At 41.4% G+C, this 19,137-nt stretch overlaps 1 protein-coding gene across 4 annotated transcripts in view; it reads right to left on the reverse strand.

Moving 5' to 3' along the window:
• Nucleotides 1–19,137, reverse strand: part of MPPED2 (metallophosphoesterase domain containing 2) — a 173,333-nt gene that overhangs the window by 84,727 nt on the left and 69,469 nt on the right. Inside the window, exon 1 of one of the 4 annotated variants that reach the window (XM_080640799.1) lies at nt 7,063–7,160. The exons of the other annotated variants lie outside the window; for them this stretch is intronic. The gene's annotated coding sequence lies outside the window, so the exon portion shown is untranslated. Of the gene's footprint in view, nt 1–7,062; nt 7,161–19,137 lie in introns of those variants that run through there. 4 annotated transcript variants of the gene reach the window in all.

A 19,137-nucleotide genomic window follows, 5' to 3' on the forward strand; every position in this document is an offset into this window, starting at 1 on the left:
AAGACTCGGGACACGTCTTTGTATTCTGCTGCCATTTTGGTTCTCTCCGCCCCACAATTCTAATACCAAGGCTCTGTGACCACACTGGCCTAACACAACACCCCCAGGTTCACCTGTGTTCCCGAGGCTGGAATGTTTTCCTGGACAGTCATCTGTTCCAAGGCAGGTCCTACCAGTGTGAATCTTTGGGTAACTGTATTTGTACAAGTCACACTGTGGCTGCCCGGTTCCTCTTTAATCATTCACAATGATGGACTTACTATAATCCTTTTCTTTATGCACTACTGCTCTTGCAAGAGGGCTTGGCTTCTTGCTTTTTCCATTTTAGAGCTTTGGTTCAGAGATGGCAAGGGTGAGATTGGGAGGCAAAACAAAAGGAAGTACATGTTTCCCCTTCAGACCAGTTTAAAAAAAAATAAAGTAAAACTGCTGCAAAGTAAATCTTCCTCAGGAAGATAGGACTCCTCTGAGTCTTTTAAATCAAATTGGGAGACGCGACATAAAGAAGTAGCCACCAAAATGAACAGCCGCAGAAACAGTGATGAAATTTACACACTGCCAACAAACTCATCTCTTTCTGAGAATCCAATAGTAGTTTCCAACTTCCATTTTCTGTCACCTATGTTATGAGATTGTCTGACATATTTTCTTTTTTTGCTGAACTGACCTTTCATCTATAATCTGCCAACCTTTATGTTTTATATGAAAAGTGTAAGCAGGGCAGATGACAAACCTCCTGTTACTTGACAGCATTTTATTTTTTCCCAGACCAGATTAATTTGGAAGTTTCTGCCGTCAAGCTCCAAACTTCTTGGTATTCAAATAGCATCAAACAAAAAGGTGCCTACTTTTATCCATTTTATTCAGACCTGCCTGAATTAAAAACCAAGACCACATGGGAAAATTCTTGCTTTGAATGACCTAAGGGACTCAACCAACTAACCAGTTCCATCTTTCCCAAGACATGATATATGTCCTACTTGTGATATACAAATTATTTTAGGTGGAATGGAGATGAACTTCTGGCAAAATGTCAAATGGTTTTTTTGTATGTTTTAAAAATACGTATTTGAAAAGTATAATGTAACAGTGAAAACAACATATAAATTCATTTTTTTCTTTTTCATTTTTATATAGGGTGGGGCAAAAGTAAGTTTCAGTGGTTCATATGGAAAATAGCACAATAATTAATAAATAATAATTCAAGAATAAACTGTAATTTTGCATACTCACAACTGTAGACCTACTTTTGCCTCAGCCTACATATGATACATGAGATGATTTAAAGAAAACTATTGAACAAATAATTGTACAGATAATTCACAAATATGGCAAATAATAGCACAGCTAATTCACAGATATGATGACAGTAGCAAGTTATGCATAATATGTGGGAAACTAGTCCATTGAGTCAGGTTGCAGCTATAGACCATGGTGAGGCCATAACCTCTTAGAAGCAGCAATTAAGTCTTATTCTAATCTGTATCTTGTATTGCATCTGTTATTGTCTATTGGTATCACATAAATAGATGCTCACTTAAAATCTAAAGGATAATGAAAGCCAGCTGGGTCCTCACTGCTGCTCTGCAGTCCTACTTGTCCCACGTTCTTGCTACAGCCTGTTACCTAAGCAATTACCACAAAACTCTTCCAGGTTCCTCTCTAGCTTCCAGGCTCCTTTTGACTCCCCTCTTGGCATACTGCCCTCTGACCTCAAGGTAGGCTCTCTTCACTCCCTCCTAACTGTCTTATCACTCTGTTTGCATCATCTCATCTTTCTAATAATTGGCCTCTTAATCCCATTCCTCCCACTCCCACTGGTACTTTCCTTTTCTAGACAGCTCTCTGATTATATTGGGTCTTTCTCTCTATTTAATCCTCCTCCTTAGTGAGTTTTTGTTTCCCCACCCCAAGAAAACAGAAAACAAGCAGCCCTTCACACACACACACACACACACACACACACACACACACACACACACACCTATACACCTCACCTACAGTCCTAAATCATCCCTAACTTTTGCTTCTTCTTTGAGATACTTCCTCATTTCACTTCTGTAATTCTGAAAAGAGAATTCCAGAGGCTAGCAACTGGTAATAGGCCAAATTCAGCCCACAGGTATAATATAGTTGGCCCTCAACTGTTTTATTTTTTAAAAAATTGAACTAATATTTAGAAATCTAGATATCTGGTTTTCTAGCTTATTTTGGAAAATTAAAAGATCAGGCGATGTTGACCTTCAGTCTGCCACAGACCTCCCCAGTTTCTATTACTTCTCACATCTGGCCCATTTATCATGTTTGCATTGCCTGATGGGCGATTCTATTATCAGAATTAGCAACTTAGAGACAAATGGTTATCAGAATTTACCCAACAAAATCTGGCTTCTGTTTCTATTCTCTTCCAAAAGCTTACCCTGGAATGTTGATAATAACCTAATAGCCAAGCCAAGACTTTTTTTCTCCATTCTCATCTCTATTGATCACGCTGCAGTGGCATTTCTGGCCCTCAAAGTATCAATTCCCTTGAATACTGATGTCCCACTCTGGTTTCCTCCTCCCTCTCTGATGTTGCCCTTCCTATCATTCTTCCTCAGCTCCCTTGGCATCTTGGCTGTCTCATTACTTTCTCCCTCTTCATCTTTACTTCTATGGGTATTACTTAATATTTTCTGACTATATGTCCCCCATTTCTATATGTTCTTTGTGATTAAGTTTTTAAACTAGTACAATTAAACCATGGAGGTGGCCTGGAGTGAAGAGTGGGGACTCCAGACTTTGCCATGTGTCAGCTGCATAACCTTGAATGGAGTCCTTATGTTCTCTTAACATGCACTACCAAATGTGGGTAATAACTGCATCCCCACATAGGTTGTTTTCAAGATAAAATGAGAAAAAGCTTCTAAAGCACATGCATGATATGGAGCACAAACAACCAGTGCATGTTATTTTTCACTCCATTTTTTAAGTTTTGCTTTTTGCATGTGACTTGTCTCCCCCTAGACTGTGAGGTCTTTGAAGGCATGAAGCGTGGCTTGTGGTTCTTTATTTTACACAAGGTACCCAGTTCAATACTGTCCAAACGGCAGGCAAACAGTATCTGCTGAATAAGTGAAGGAATGAATGAACCTCTCCGAGATCTGCCAGGAGCTTCCTTAGAATTCCAGGAACTGAGCTTGCTATCTGGGCTATGCTGTCCCCCTGAAGTGTCCTATTCCCTGCTTCCAAATCCAGTCTACCAAATAATATCCAACAACTATTTTTAAATGCTGTTTTCTGAAATATAAGCAGGAGGAAAATAATAGCACTACCCCCAAAGTTTGGTGAGCATTAAGCAAGATACTGCATGTAATGAAGCTACAATTTCTAATACTTCATAATCATTCATAATCATTCAGTAGCTGCATTATAGTAATTATTATAATGATTAACCTTCCCAGTTGCTGTCCAAGAAAAATATTACTTTATCCACAGATTGGAACACTCCCTGGTCATAATGGCAATATTCTTAAAAAAAAAAAAAGCATCTGAAGATGGGAATGAAAACTTAGATTTTCCAAAAGGCAATAACTGGCATGGTCCAAGGTGCCCTTCAAGTTGACAGAAGTATTGTGAAGGTCATTAAGGCATCTGGATCTAGAGGTGGGTGGTCTATGAGACCTCCAAGCTAAACACAGTACAAACATACCGACCTCTGTCGAGATGATTCCAATCTTGCAAAATGTATACCTGAACACACCACTTCTTTCCTCCTTCTGTTGTCCCATCAGTCAGCCATCCTGTCTAATATTTACTGAATAACAAAAAAAGTGCCAGGATCGGCTTCTCATTCACAGTGATAGTATAACCTGGGATAGATGACATCCAGATTCCATTTCTCTCCAGTGACTACTCATTCAGAGCGTCCCTAATATCTTCATAGAATCAGATGCGTGTGCAGAGAGGAACAGAATATTCAGTAAAGTTTAAGGTCTTCAAGGTACGCACATGTCTGATAAATCCACAACAACTTTAAAGCACACATACAGCAAACTGTGTCAAGGTCAGCCTCCCTTCCTTATCAAAGTCTGGACATTTAATCTGTCACTTAACACGACTCCTATAAATCACAGCACATGAACCCAGAAGGAGCCGCAGGACAGCCTGATGCGGTGATTTGAAAGCTGTGCCCCATGAGCCTTGGAGGGCTAGAGTGGGGCGACGTGAGGAAAGAGCCAAGGGCGGAAGGGAGGGCCTTGCTTTCCTTTATTTTACAGTTCGGGGGAAGATTTCATCTGACAAAAGGTATCACTGGCTTAAAAATATTAAAAAGAAAAACCACTGATTCATCCAATTCCGTTTTAGTGATGAAGAAACAATGCGAGGGAGGTGCTTGCTGCCACTTGCTGAGCAGAGTCACAGGCAAGGTTGGTGGCACCAGTGGGACAAGAATAGCTCCTTTGCCTCCTGTGCCAGTTTTTCTTTCAGGTGATTTCAGATTTTTAACAACCTTATGACCAGTGGTTCCCAACATGGGGCACACGTCACACAGGGGGGCAATTTGGTTTTTAAGGGGAGCAATTCAAGAATAAGTTATTCACAGGGAATTTTTTGCATTTCTTACGGTTCTAGGGGGACTCATATACAGTATATAAATATGTACTGTGACATATTTATGCATTTCAGTTCTCTATTATATGTTTTGAAATTTGCTATTTTTTCACATCATTCATATTATTATTATTTTTTAACAATTTCTTAGTGATTTCTTCCTTAGTACATCAACTGTCCTTTCATTCTTTTATTTTTCTCTTTCATGAATGCCATGTTCTTTGGAAGCTTGTTTAGACCAAGTTAATTGCCTTTTAGGCTTTCTCCACATGAATAGGAGTTCACTTTTTGAATAATAAAAATTATTTGTCATGGGGGGCGCGCATCAAAATTTTACAGATGCTTAGGTGGAGCATGGCCAATAAAGGTTGGAAACCACTGCTCTAGACCTATCTCAAGTCCTCCTCAGATCGTTCTTCCACCTACGGTTCTCTAGTTCCAAGCAGCTATGGCCCTCTTTGTTTATGCCATGAAATAGAACTCCCCATTTCTAGATGTTTGCCTGGCTGTGTCATGGATTTCTCCTCCAGGGGACATTGAGCCATGTCAGCCTCGCAACTATGACAACACACATCCTGGCTCACTTCAGGCATTCCCCAAATACTACTGCAGCTCTGGGTGTAATTTCTTACCCTCTAGCTCCCAGAAGAATTTGGGAGCCTACCCAAGAAGGGAAGGTCACAGAGTTGAGAAGGAGAAGGGACAAAATGCTCCTCTGCTCAACTTTATTCAGGGTCCCAGAATTTAAAAACGTATTGTCTCTATTAAGAGAACTAAGAGGAGACTACGACTGGAGAGTAGACGTTCAAGGTAATACATCTAAATGCCTCTGGGAGCCAAAGAGGTAAAACAAAAATGTGAATTGGACTAGGTAGAAGTACTAGAGAGCAGTAAGGACCAGCGCACATGTGCATCCCCATCTTAAAATAAACATGTGTAAGGATTGCTCTGGCCGAACAAGTTTCCTTGCTAACTTGCCCCCACCCCTGACACACCACCAGTAAAAATTAATGTCCCTCAAAATTAAGTACCACACAATTGCAACCAATTTTCTGTTACAAATCATTATAGAATGTATCCCTCTAGAAAACTCAAGTTCAGGTCAGATAAAAATCCAAAGTCAATTCCAGAATAGTCACTTTCCTTGGGAATCTTCTTGCCACCTGCTAGAAGTCAGCTCCTGCACCATACTCTTCATTCCTCATGAGTAGGGAATGGTGGGAAATAGGAGCAAGCACATGGCCACCCGTTTGTGGCTAATGACAGATACCACCTTTCCTGTGCCCTATTTTAATCAGGCGAGTTGATTGCTCTCTCCTATTTATTCTGCTAAAACCAAGAGGGAAAATAAAGGAACCCAGAGCACAACAGAAGTTCTTCGTGAAGGAGAGCATCCCAAAGCAAACACCGCTTGCTGGGTTTCCTGAGTAAAAGAAAACCTCGTTGTGTAAACGTGACACATTTCAAGATCTCCAATCCTCATGCCCACTCCCCTCCATACTCCTAAATTATAGACTTTGGAAATAAACGAAAAATAAAAACTGTTGGTGGCTTAACCCTCATGTTAAATAAAGCTCACTATGTAGCAAGAAGAAAGCAACAGAGATGACAAGACAGAAAGAGAACCTGCTATGGCTCCCAGATGCCAAACTCGCAGGGCACAGCCTTCGGGCTCACTTTCTCTTGCCAAGGTGCAGGAAAGAAACTAACTTTCTGAGATTAAAAAGAATAAAACAGACGTACAGTCAGGTCTATCATCATGGGACTGATTCTAACCAAAAGAGACAATCAATCACATCTCTGAAACCTTCAGCCCGCATGGGGCAGTGCCAGGCTGTCCTTATGCCAATATTATAAAGGGACCTTGTTGTACCCCCCCAGGTGGATGAAAGAAGGCAATGTCTTCTGTTTAAAATGATTATGCCTTTAATATCATGACTCTAGCAGAGAGGGAGAATGTTCAAACCCTTAAAGTCTCTCTATTCCACTGAGGACTGAATAAGAATAACTTGGGCTTGAAAACCAGCCAAACAGAAAATTTTGCAGGAGTAAGAAAGGAATAAAAAATACCAATGCTTTGAGGAGAAGAACTCCGAGGCTGTGGAACGGGCTAGGAGATAGGTCATCTAAACGCCATCACTGACGATTATTGGGGGCTAATATCAGAGAAGGGCTGAATCCAGGGAGACAGGGAGAGGGCTCTCTCGGCTGTAACTGGGCAGAGCCCACCTTTCCCTGCTAACACCTAGGAAAATGCTTGGCACTGAGCTGGTGCCCACTGCCTACCCGTTAAGTGAATGAATGAACCTCCAGTAACCCCTCTCGGCTCCACGGTTTGCACTCACTTGCCTGGGCTGCAAAGCCACCAGAAACATTCAGTCAGGGTCACGCTGTCTCTGACCTCAGTCTGTCCCCCGTCAGGCTCCATTAATGTTCACAAGTCCTGACAGCTCTAACGTTAATACTCACACTTGCTGATGGAGCCACACAGCAGGTTCAGACTGCTACCTTCTCCTCTGAAACTCATGCATTAGGGTTTCTTCCATGCTTGCAATGGGAAACCAAGTCTAAGAAATATTAAACACAGAAAACTATATTAAAATGATGTCAGGACTGGCCAGAAACTTAGGAGAAAGCGAGGAATGCCGAGTGAGAGCCCAGGGGTCTGCTGCAGGAATCAGGGCTGGAGTAAGAAGCCACAGCTGAAACTCTCCCTCCTCTTCTTCAGCCTTCAATGAGAAAAGAATCCCAAGGCACCAAGAGAAGTTATAAGCCTCAACCTATACAAAGGAGATAAAACTCCACCCCCCACTGAGGAAAGCAGACCCCCTCTGGACCTGAAAAGTCACCAGTATATGGCACCCAGGATATGTAACGTAATGTAGGAGTGTAAACCATGAGAGGAAAGGCCATACAAGTACGCATAACTATGTATTAGGGACCTGAAAACAGCTCAGAAATTTCATTCTTGCTCAGCAGCAACTGGTTCGCATGCATTCCTATCTCAACCATAACTGTATCCAACAAGACTCTTTGTGATTTAAGCACACACACACACACACACACACACACACACATTACAGAAGCACTCATTCACACTCATTATTTTAAAAGACAACCATAACATAGTAAAAATGAACGACATCCTCTTCATTTCCCAAATGAGTATCTCTAAGTTGCCACCCAGGCCAGCATGCCATGTTCTACAATGTGAAGTTGTGGTGGTTACTGTTACCGGCAGCGTGGCTCCAATTATGCTTGAGTATTAGGATCTGGCTAGACAACTGGAACCATAGGTGGTCTCTTCACTATTTTTTGTTTATCCAACCTCCTCCTTACAAATGAAAGCCCTGTCTTATTGGGACAGATTTATATCCCATACAACAAATTCGATCTGAACACACTAAACTGGATCCAACTGAGGGTTCCACTGGAGAGTCACAAGAAAAATTCGGTTAAGACTCTGTCGAGACTCATCCCGACCAGCTGTGTGCATGTTTATATCACTCAAACGTATTGGAATGTAGGGACAGATGGCATGATGAAAAGATCAGGGGTTTTGGGGTCAGACAGATTTAGGACCAAATGTCTGGTTCACTCACTTCTTACATATGAAACTCAACTTAAAACATGTTATTTTACTTTCCCTTTACCAGAAAAAGTGAGGATAATTGTACATCCTACATTACAGAGTGGATATGCAGATTGAGAAAGATCGATAAAGGACCTAACCCTACCCTGGCACAAACAGGGTGATTGTTATTATTATGATTTTGATATTGTCCTCTGTTTTGCATTGTAACTTCATTCAGGATAAGGGGTCCATCTCCTACTTCCTACCACCTTAAAGGAGTATTCAATGAGTATCTTTAACAAACTGGTAGTGTTAACTGACAAAGTCTACGGTGAGCTGAAGAATAGTATGTTGTTTTTTTCACCATAAAGCCTTTAAAAAGTAACGAAGAAAAGGTGTTCCTTCCAGCAATAATTATAAAAACAAGTGCCAATTATTCTACTGAATAAATTAGAGGAACAAATCCAAACCCTATGTGTTTGCATTGTAAACCATTAAGTATGGTGAAAATAAAATTAAATAAAAATAACATGGGTCTCAAGGCCATATTCTGTAAAGGAAGGTAATGATTTTGAGGCTTTTTAGATTCCCTCCCCACCTTAACCCTGCGGAGAGTAATAAAAAAAAATCTTTCCACACTACGTGGTATTATTTTTGCATGCTGAAACAATGCCTGGGCAAATGAATGCAGGACATCGGTGTGCCATGATTCCAAGGGGCTGGCCCACAGGAGCCAGAGCAGAGGGTTGACAATGGAAATAAAATCTCAGCCTTAACAGTGCCACTGGGGCTAGATGAAAATGGTCTTCCAGAACTTGATTAAAACTAAATTGAAAAAGAACATATTTGGCTAATATTACATTAGACTAAAATATAGAAATGAACCCTAATACTCTTGAAATCTAATAAGAAAGAGCCATCTCAATTTCCAAACTTTCAAAAGCATATTCTTTAAATGCATCACAGATCAATTTACATGGTACTTTTGCCAATAAGCAAAACCAAATCCCAGGTTCCAATTGGCTTATATTGGAAAGTGTGAGAGCAAATGCTAGAAAATGCAATTACTGCAAACAAACTCCATTTTCTCTCCTCTGAAGGGAATTTCAGAGAATATTTTATTGCCATCAAATAATATTTCTGAAGGCATCAATACACAATTCTATTTTCTCTTCAGAGTCCCTACTCACTGTATAATCTAATCCACTCTACAGAAGATCTTGAAATTTAGAGAGGAGCCTACGAAAGGGGATATTACCTTGCACACACATCCTATGTCAATTTTAATAATTTGCACTCTGGATAGGAAGCTGCATACAGCAAAATTTAGGGCCCAATAAAATTGACTTCTCCTATTTTATAACTCAAAATTTTAATGAAGCATTTCAAGAATAAAATTTTAAAAGAAATCTCTCAGGGAAGGTTATTTTGATCAATAGTGACAGCAATGAGATGGAGGGAATGGAGACCACATTCATTTCCTCTTCCATTTCTGCTTCTCTCCCACCCATCAACTGGAAAAATTTTCTAATAAAAACTCCAGATAATCAGAAGCTACACAGAAGACTTCCTGGGGAGTGCGGAATCATGAAGTCTCCTACTGATAAGGTTTCTGTTTCATGGAAACACCAGTTCCAACAGTCTGATCTCTTTCCTTCGGAATAACTTGTGGCCTAAATGCCACCAGCCTCCCCTCTAGGAAGAAGGAGCTTAAAGGATGCTGCAGGAGAATTCCTCAGGAGGAAAGGACTTCTGCAAAGTCCATCATGGCATCGGGGGCCCAAGGTCTATTTCACATTCCACATTTTTATTCCTCACCCATATGTTATGATCTGAATGTCTGTGTCCCCCTAAAATTCATAGGTTGAAATCCTAATCCTCAAAATGATGGTATTTGGAGGTGGGGCCTTTGGGAACTGATTAGGTCTTGAGGGTGGAAGCACCCATAAATGGGATGAATATCCTTATAAAAGAGCCTCCTAGCCCCTTCCACCATATAAAGGCACAGTGACAAGGAGGTATCTATGAACCAAGAGGAGGGCTCTCACCAGAACAAGACCAAGCTGGTATCCTGATTCTGGACTTCTCGGCCTCAAGAACTGTGAGAAAACAAACTCCTGTTGTTTAACTCACCCAATCTGTAGTATTTTGTTGTGGCAGCTCAAGCATACAAATATACCTTCCTATAAAGTACACTTTGTCCTATTTTACACACTGAAGCTGAGGTAATCTTGTATGTGTTTTTTGCTTCAAATATTTTTTTTATTGATTTCAGAGAGGAAGGAGGAGGGAGAGAGAGATAGAAACATCAGTGATGAGAGAGAATCATTGATCTGCTGTCTACTGCACCTCCCACACTGGGATCGAGCCCAGAATCCGGGTATGTGCCCTGACTGGGAATCGAATTGTGACGTCCTGTTTAGCAGGTCAACACTCAACCATTGAGCCATGGTAGCAGGACTGAGGTAATTTTATAATACAGCTCTCATCATGCATATTCCCTCCACACACTTACATACTTGGCCACTTTAAAATCTGCCTAAATTCCCTATTTTTGCCTACAGACAAAAGACCACACTCTCTGCATGGTGTGTGCAACTTGTGGGATCTGGCCCCCATCAGCCACTCCTCCAATCATATCTTGTGTGGGTCTGAGCTTGCCAAGTACTTGCAGTTCATAGAATGAGCACTTGTCTACAGGGCTCTCTCTCTCCTACTTGAGGAGGGTCAGACTCTATTCCATTCATCTTTGCATTCTCAGCAGGCTTTAATAATTATTTATCACATAAATGAATAATTACGAAATAATTTTATCCTGGCTAATAATCATGTGACATGCGTAGCTGTATTTGGATTCCAGATGGCTTTAAAGTGTTACAAATCCTATTTTTATTTATCCTAGGATGGCACCAATTATATCCACTGCAAGGTCTACTATTCATTTGCAATGGAGAAACTAAATCTGATTTTTAAAATCTGTTATTAAAGGGCTTTTTGGGAGGGGAAGGCAGATGGAGGCAAAAAACATTAGCTTGCAATAGTAAAAACTCTATTTTGTTGGAGTGAACAAATGAATAAATAAATGAATGAATGAACTATAGGCATCACACAAATAATGTTTCGATTTCAAAAGAGAAGGGAATTACTGCTGTTGCATGGGTTAACATTACTCATTTAAAGATTTTTGCAGCCTTTGTTCCCAGGATTGGGTAGTTCAGAGGAGATAATCAATAGCGGAGTTAATGGAATAGCCATTCATTATTTGAGTAAGTTGCCTGTATTTCTTCTTTGTTGTATCCCTTCATCTGAAAGTTTTCACCCCTAGGCCTCTCAGGCAAATCACTGCTGTTTTGACAGCTGGCTTTGCAGAGGCCACTCTTTACAAATGAGCCTACTGCCCTGGCCAAACAGGTCATGTGTGTGCATCTTCTCAGGCTCCCAGTCACTGGGTCAGCTGAAAGAATCCACTTGAACATACTTGCAGGGCCAGCTCTTCCCTTTTGCTTCCAACAGAAAAAAATCAAGAGGCCTTTGACATCTTATTCTAATTCCAGGCTCGCTGATATTCCAACCCTAGAGAGTCCTCAGAGATCAGAATCATGCCTTCCATGGAATGGAAAACTACCATCCAGCAAGGCTATAGGACTCCTCTAGGTCATCCAATGAGTTAGCTGCAACATGGAACTCCTTTACCATGTGATGCAGTTACACAGCCAGAGTTTTTGAGTCAAAGAGTGTTGAAATGATTTCTTTATAGATCAGGAAACTGAGGTTCAGGGAAATGGAGAGCCTTTTCTAAAGACCATGCTCACAAGCATGAATCCTGACTCCTAAAACCAATCTGCCACTACCTGCAAGTCCCGTCCAATAATCCCCAGGACACATGACCACCCATTTCTTCATATCTCACAACACTCAGGACTGCTCATGTTCATGGTTGGGATACTCATTCTGTTCTATTTTTAAACCTCTACATTATATTTGAAGACCATTTTCTTTCATTTGACCCATGGACAAAGCATCTGTTTTGCAACCTTAACTGTGAGCTTAGAGTAACTTGGGATAACAGAAATGACCTCTCTGGATCCAGCCACTGTCCTCCCAAACTCTCCTATCTCTGACACTATTATTGAGACACTTTTGATGAAATTCAATGGTAAAAATCTTCCATAAGGAACATCCCAATTGTTACTTATTTTTGTCCATCAGTAACTAAGGGGCTATGTTTGGTTATTCTCGGCCAATGTGGCACCCCTTTTCATGTCAAATATCTAGGTGGTTTCTCAAGGTTCTGTAAAGGTTTTCTAGACAATATCTTCTTATAATACATAGGTTCATTGCAACCACAGTATTTCATTTCCATTTGTCTCTGAAACACAACCAGCATTTTTCACGAAGGTCATTCTTATTCCCATGGGAGGTTAGGCCAGTATCATTGATTCTTAAGTGCTAAAAATGCAGGTCAAACTTTTTGAAAAAAACAAAAAACTATTTATTTTTATTTTTTTAAATGAATTCCTTTGTGGTGTTTTGGCTAGAAACTGGAGATTAGATACATTAGTAGAAAAAAGAAGCACAGTGTATTTTTGCAGGGTCTAACATAATAATTCACAACTGAGAACTCCAACCACTACTATTCAAACTCATTCAAAGCTTGTGAAGTTGATTCCTTACTAGGAAGATCTGGCCAGATTTCAATGCTTTGGGTTAAACTGATCTTACTTTTTAACTCTATTATGTGGCATTTCACTTTCAACTCCACATTCTCAGATTCACCCACATTGTGGCTTCCTTTTCCTGTTGGGCTCATTTCAAAGTTCTGCAAAGTCAAGTCATAACCTCATTTTCTAATCCAGCAGCCTTGGGGAAAATAAATCTTATTAGGTCCCATGAAATCTCATTAGATCCCTGACCCTTTCGAAAGTCAGGATGAGATTTGATAATGAAATGGGGTTCCAGAATGCCCATGAAATGATCACAGTCTTTCTACAACATTCAACAACTATTCCCTGGGGACCTAGGGTGAGACAGGTAATGTGTTGGGTGCTGGCTGGGAAGGTGATGAATGAACAAAATAGAAAAGGGTCTCTGCCCTTGGGGAGCTTACACTCAGCTGGGAGCAACAGAAAAAGAAGTAAATACTAACAAAGCTCAGATTATGATCGTCGCTAGGCAGGGAATTAGCAGCTGCTATGAAAGAGAGTAACAGAAGACATCTGATCAAAGGAGGTAAGTGTCTTCAAGGGGGATCAGTCAAGATTTACAATCTTGTCCAGGCTTTTAGCAACAATCAGTTCAGATAGAAACCGACTTCCCTGATCATGTGTAACATAATGGAAGGAAGCAGGAAGCATGCACGCACACATATGTGAGTGCACACCGCCCCCCCTCCCCGAGATGTTTACAACAGTATTTAAGAGAAAGAGGAACATGATAAAGCAGCAATTTTCAACTGATATGCCTCAAGAATTTTTAAAACATGCAATATCTGACTATTTAGTTAGGGGTACTGACCTCTTTTCCCTTAGGTTGTCAAATTAAAAAATGACAATAGGCAACACAACAATAGCTGTCAATGTGAATGAATCAAAATTATGACAATTTTTTGTCTGATTGGCAAAAAAAATATATTTTTGGGTGTGTGGCAGAATTTTAGTAATTAGTCTATGTGTGTCATGAGATGAAAAAGGTTGAAAATCGCTGCTGTGAGCAAAAGAGAAAAGTGACATTTTTCAAGAGGAAAATAGGAAACAGGTAATAAGCATCTTAAAGTGCTATCCAAGGCTGTCTCAGTCCCCAGCCAAGCCATGCCACTGTACTTGTCCCTGAATTGCAGCAAGTCATACCACATGGACTCCATTCTAGGAAAACAGTAGGCTACTCGCTCCAAAGTTCAATGCAAAGATATTTCATTACCAGACTCATAAAGCAGACACTGTTGGTGGTCTACTCCAACCCTCACCTCAGCTTTCCGCGACAGCAGAGCCCCTAATTTCATCCATATATTCATCGCTGGGAAGCCATGTGCCCAAGAAAGGTGTGCCAATGCTTACACCCAGGGAGGGTGGATCTTGATGAATTCTATTTCCCTTGTCAGTGACTGGTTTAAAGAGGTGCATGTCACCCAATCCTAGCCAATAAGACATGAGGGGAAGTCTGATGAAGGGCTCCCGAGAAATGGTCACCACCTCTACAAACAGACAATATAATAAGGGAATGGTCCTCTCTTTCCACTGAATATTGTCATATCTTCATAACAAGCCCGGAATTTCAACAGTCACTCTCCAACCTCGGGGCAAGTTTAACATGTGAGAACAGGAGAAAGAAATACCAAATACCCTGGTTCCTGAAAATCATCACTGGGTCCCTGAATTACAGGACCCTAAAAAATGCTTTACTCCTCCCAGCTTCTTAATTATCAGAGATACTAAATCCCTTGTTATTTAAGCCATTTTGTTTCTTCCAGCCAAAAGCCTCCTTACTGATTTAACACACGATGTTTACACTTCCACATGCTTAATTAATACCATAATGTCTCTCTCAAACAATGCTACTGGTATACCCCTTACTCCTCCTGACAACAGCCTAGTAAGAGATCCTGAATCGTGATTTCTGCCTCTGGCAGGGACACTCAGAGTCCCTGTAAACAAAATAAATGATGATGACAATTAGGAGGCTTAGAACAGATTCAAGTAATACTTACCCTCTATTGGGCAACTGCCCTAAAAAAATGTATATAATCCACTTAATCCTTACAACAGCCCTGTGAACTAAGAACTATCATCTGCTTTTACAGATGAGGTAAATGAGGTACACAGAGGTCACGATGAAAAAGAACAGCTTTGCTAAGGGTGATGAGAGCATGCAGACTATATCGCTGAACTTGACAATGGACACCATCATAAGCAAGAACAGGGCAGTGAATTGGCAAAAGAGCCACAGAAGAGTTCATTAAAGTTCCAATTATTTGTATGCACCAGTAGAGAACCCAATTCAATAGGTCAGAGCTAGATTCCAGGAATCTGAAGTTTGAACCAACTGCCTGGTGTTAAGCAGTCATGTTTAGGAGATAGGAACTTGAAACTAGAGAAAACTGAGCTGCCCAAGATTTGTGGGACATAATAAGGTAAACTGAGCTGATCCATTAACTCCATCAGATTGGGTCGATAACCTTAACTCTTTATAGCTTGGGATTTAGTGAACTTGTTTCCTAAATCCTGCAGAATACAAAGAGTTCTGTGGGTTTTCTTGTCTTCCTGACCGTCTGATTCACATACTAGCCTCAACCTGCTTCCAAGATATGCCAAGAACGTCCTGCAACAGCCTACAATGGGAAGAAAACTTAAAAATCCCACCACGCCTAGGTCACAGTCGTTTTGGGAACTTTCTAATACAGACACATGAAAGTGTGGCTTGGCCAGAAAGAGTTAAAAATAAAGCAGGTGGATGTGGTCACTATGGCAGATTTCTGTCTACCAGAGTCACAGAGCATGAGTGCGACCGAAGACAAGGACGCTAAACTGACCTGCAAACGCATGGCACCTGAGCAACCACCTATTGCCCCACGCTATGACGTGGCAGTCACTGCCAATCAATCATAACATCTTTCCCACTGAGTCTGGATGCGCCAGGAAAATACTTCTTAACAAAATGCTTCTGGGCCGAAACTCAGAACACGAATAAAAATTAAGATCTCTCACGAATAGAAGAAAGAGAAGCAAAAGAAAAATATTGTGTGCTCGTTTTCCAGATACTCTTCTGGTGTATCCAAGTGTTATTATTGCTATTTCTATAGCTCCTCATGTTCATCAAGGGCACCTGGATAAATGTTTGCTGAATTTAATTTGTTGTTTTTTTTCCCCTCCTACTTTGGCCAAAGGATTCAGCTTTTCCCTAACAGGAATATTAAACTCAGCATAGGCCATGAAGTCCTGGAACAAAAACAGTTAATTAATTAGCAAGTCACCAAGACTTAGCAAGAAGCAGGAGACATGGCTTAGGAAGCTGCCCAATTTTTTTTGTAATAAAGAAAATAAAGACAGTAATTCCGAGAACGTTTATTAACCCCCCAGGATGGGTAACTGCCATCAGCTGTGGGTCTGTTAGTCTTGCATTAACATAAGCTACTGGATCTTGGTTTTCAATGGCACAGTAAATGCCCATGATACTACCGATAAGTGCTAACACTGAGTTTTGGAAACCAAGCCCTGTGTCTAGCAAATGCTTTTAAAGGAATTTCACTCTCAATGGTTGCTTGCCCAGGAGAAATTCATTTTATGCTAAAAAAAAAAAAAAGGTAGTAAGAAAGCAAACAAGGAGGCATTCAATTGAGCAAGCATTTTCTTAACTCATTTTAAGATAATCTCTTGCATTCATCAACAATTTCTCCAGTGGGCAGAACCATAGAAAAACACTTTGTATGGTTTGGTTGTAAGCTCCGTTCTATATTGGTGGACAACCTAAAATAATGGAATGGTGATAAAAAAAAAAAAAAAAGGCTTTATAACAGTCAGGGCTCGCCGACCAATTTTAAATTGAATTACACAGCCTGCTAATCTTTATGATGGGATACAATTTCTTCCAACATTATGCATTATACTAAAATTTGCAGCATTTTCCCCTTCCCACTTCTTGAGCTGAGAGCCACCCCCACACACCTCCCCAGTGATAAAGCTTCTCTTGGACCCCAAAAGCATTGTTCCTGCTGCCTGTGAAGGCAGGGCACAGCTTGTGCAAGATTTCATTTTTATAGCTATTGTTAGTTCGTGTGCATCTGTATGTCACACCAGGGTATACACACAGTGTTATGAACACTGGGCATATTTTCCTAAGACACATTTCTAAAGAGGATAGATTCAAACACACACATATGGTAAAAGAGATTTTTAAAGCCAACAATATTGAGGAGCTTGTTACATTTTAAAAACAAATGTGCAGAACACTGCAGGCCGCATATCTGATGAAGCCAGTGCTCTTGAGAAATTCTGAACTACCCAGGGTTAGAATGGAAGGGACTGCACTGACGCAGGAGCCTGTCTATTTGGATCGTGTTTTTGCTCTTTTGATGCGTTTTTATCGCTCTTGGAGTGGAAAGGGGACAGAGCTTATTCTGTAGGCATGGGCGAGCTCAGGCGTCACCCCTCTAACCCTAATGAGGAGAAGGAAGAACTGCCTTGACAAGTTCCTGATCCTTCTTCCTCCTGCCGTGGGAAAGGGAACTTCCAAATTCACCTTAGTAATATTTCTAGATGTGACCCTTCTTAGAACTTAAGCTCCTTCCCTTTATCTTAGAATATGGAATCTTACTGTATGATGCCTTGGGCTTATCGATATATATAAAAGCCTAAGCGACGGGCTGACCAGCCAACCGGCAGGTACCTATGATGCACAATAACCACCAGGGAGCAGACGCTCAATGCAGGAGCTGCCGAGCTGTGGTGATTTGGCAGCTGCGTGCATTCTTGGGTGATACACCCGGAATCAGAGAGGAGGGAGCCTGATTCCAGGGTATGTCACCCTCTCACAATCCAGGACCTCTCGGGGGATGTCAGAGAGGCGGTTTCCCTCTGATTCCCGCAGGCCAGGCTGAGGGACCCTGCCAGTGCATGAATCCGTGCACCAGGGCTCTAGTTATAATAGAAATAAAAGACATACCTGTATACATTGCCTTGTGAACAAATTCATGTTCCCTATCACGGAGCTATACCTATGTCTTTTTTAAACATGTGCAAGGCAGGCAAAGAGACCATATCCTATATAATAAAGGGGTTATATGCAAATTGACCCTCACGCCCTCGCAAAAGATGGCTGCCCCCTGTGGTCAAACATGGCCTCCTCCATGTGGTCAAAGATGGCCACCACAAGATGGCCGGCAGGGGAGGGCAGTTAGGGGCAACCAGTCCTGGAGGGGAGGGCAGTTGGGGGCAACCAGGCCTGCAGAAGAGGGCAGTTGGGGGTGACCAGGCCTGCAGGAGAGGGCAGTTGGGGGTGACCAGGCCTGAAGGGGAGGGCAGTTGGGGGTGACCAGGCCTGCAGGGGAGGGCAGTTGGGGGCAATCGAGCCAGCAGGGGAGCAGTTAGGCATCAATCAGGCTGGCAGGGGAGTGGTTAGGGGGTGATCAGGCTGGCAGGCAGGCGAGCGGTTGGGAGCCAGCAGTCCCGGATTGAAGAGGGTTCAGACTGGGCTGAGGGACAACCCTCCCCACCCCAGTGCATGAATTTCGTGCACCAGGCCTCTAGTATAAGGATAAAAACTTAGGTCTTACTATGAGAGTGCATGGCAAATGATGAGCTACAGAACAACTACCAGAAACCACACATAGTTTCTGGTTTAGATCTTTCCAAAAATTCTAGACACTCTATTAACTGACACTCTCCAGTCCCTGAGACACGTATCGACTGCTGCTCACAGTACACTGACTAATGGCAGTCACAACTGGCCCTGGTGACACTAATGCACACCGGCTCCCATGTACAGCATCCCTAAGCCACTTGCGTTTATCTCTAAACTAGTTTATGCCAGCTGGACTTTTTACCATAACCACCTAATGGCATTGTGTATTACTTAAAATGATGACATTAAAAGAGTGTATAACTTTGCTGTTGGCTAGGGAGTAATCGACACCACTTTAAAAAGGGGGAATGAATCATAAAAATCTAGAAATATTCTGCACTCAGAGTGTTTCACAAGCATCTTTCCATTCTGACTCACCAATACATAAACTAAAATGGAAGCATGACAAATATGGTGAATTTTTGATAAAGATGATAAATTACGTGTGATTTTTCAAAGAAAGACAGTGCTGATCTCCAATCACTGTGAACAAAGAAAGGGCTTCGGCACAACTTCAGAAGACTGGCCAAAACATGCGCATCTATATGCTTCAAGTTACAATAAAAATGTCCAGCTATGTTTTTATCATATTACTAGAGGCCTGGTCCCCCCCAACTGCTCTCCCCTGCAGGCCTGTG

This window comes from Plecotus auritus (assembly GCF_963455305.1).
Source record: "Plecotus auritus genome assembly, chromosome: 9".
NCBI classification, from domain to species: domain Eukaryota; kingdom Metazoa; phylum Chordata; class Mammalia; order Chiroptera; family Vespertilionidae; genus Plecotus; species Plecotus auritus.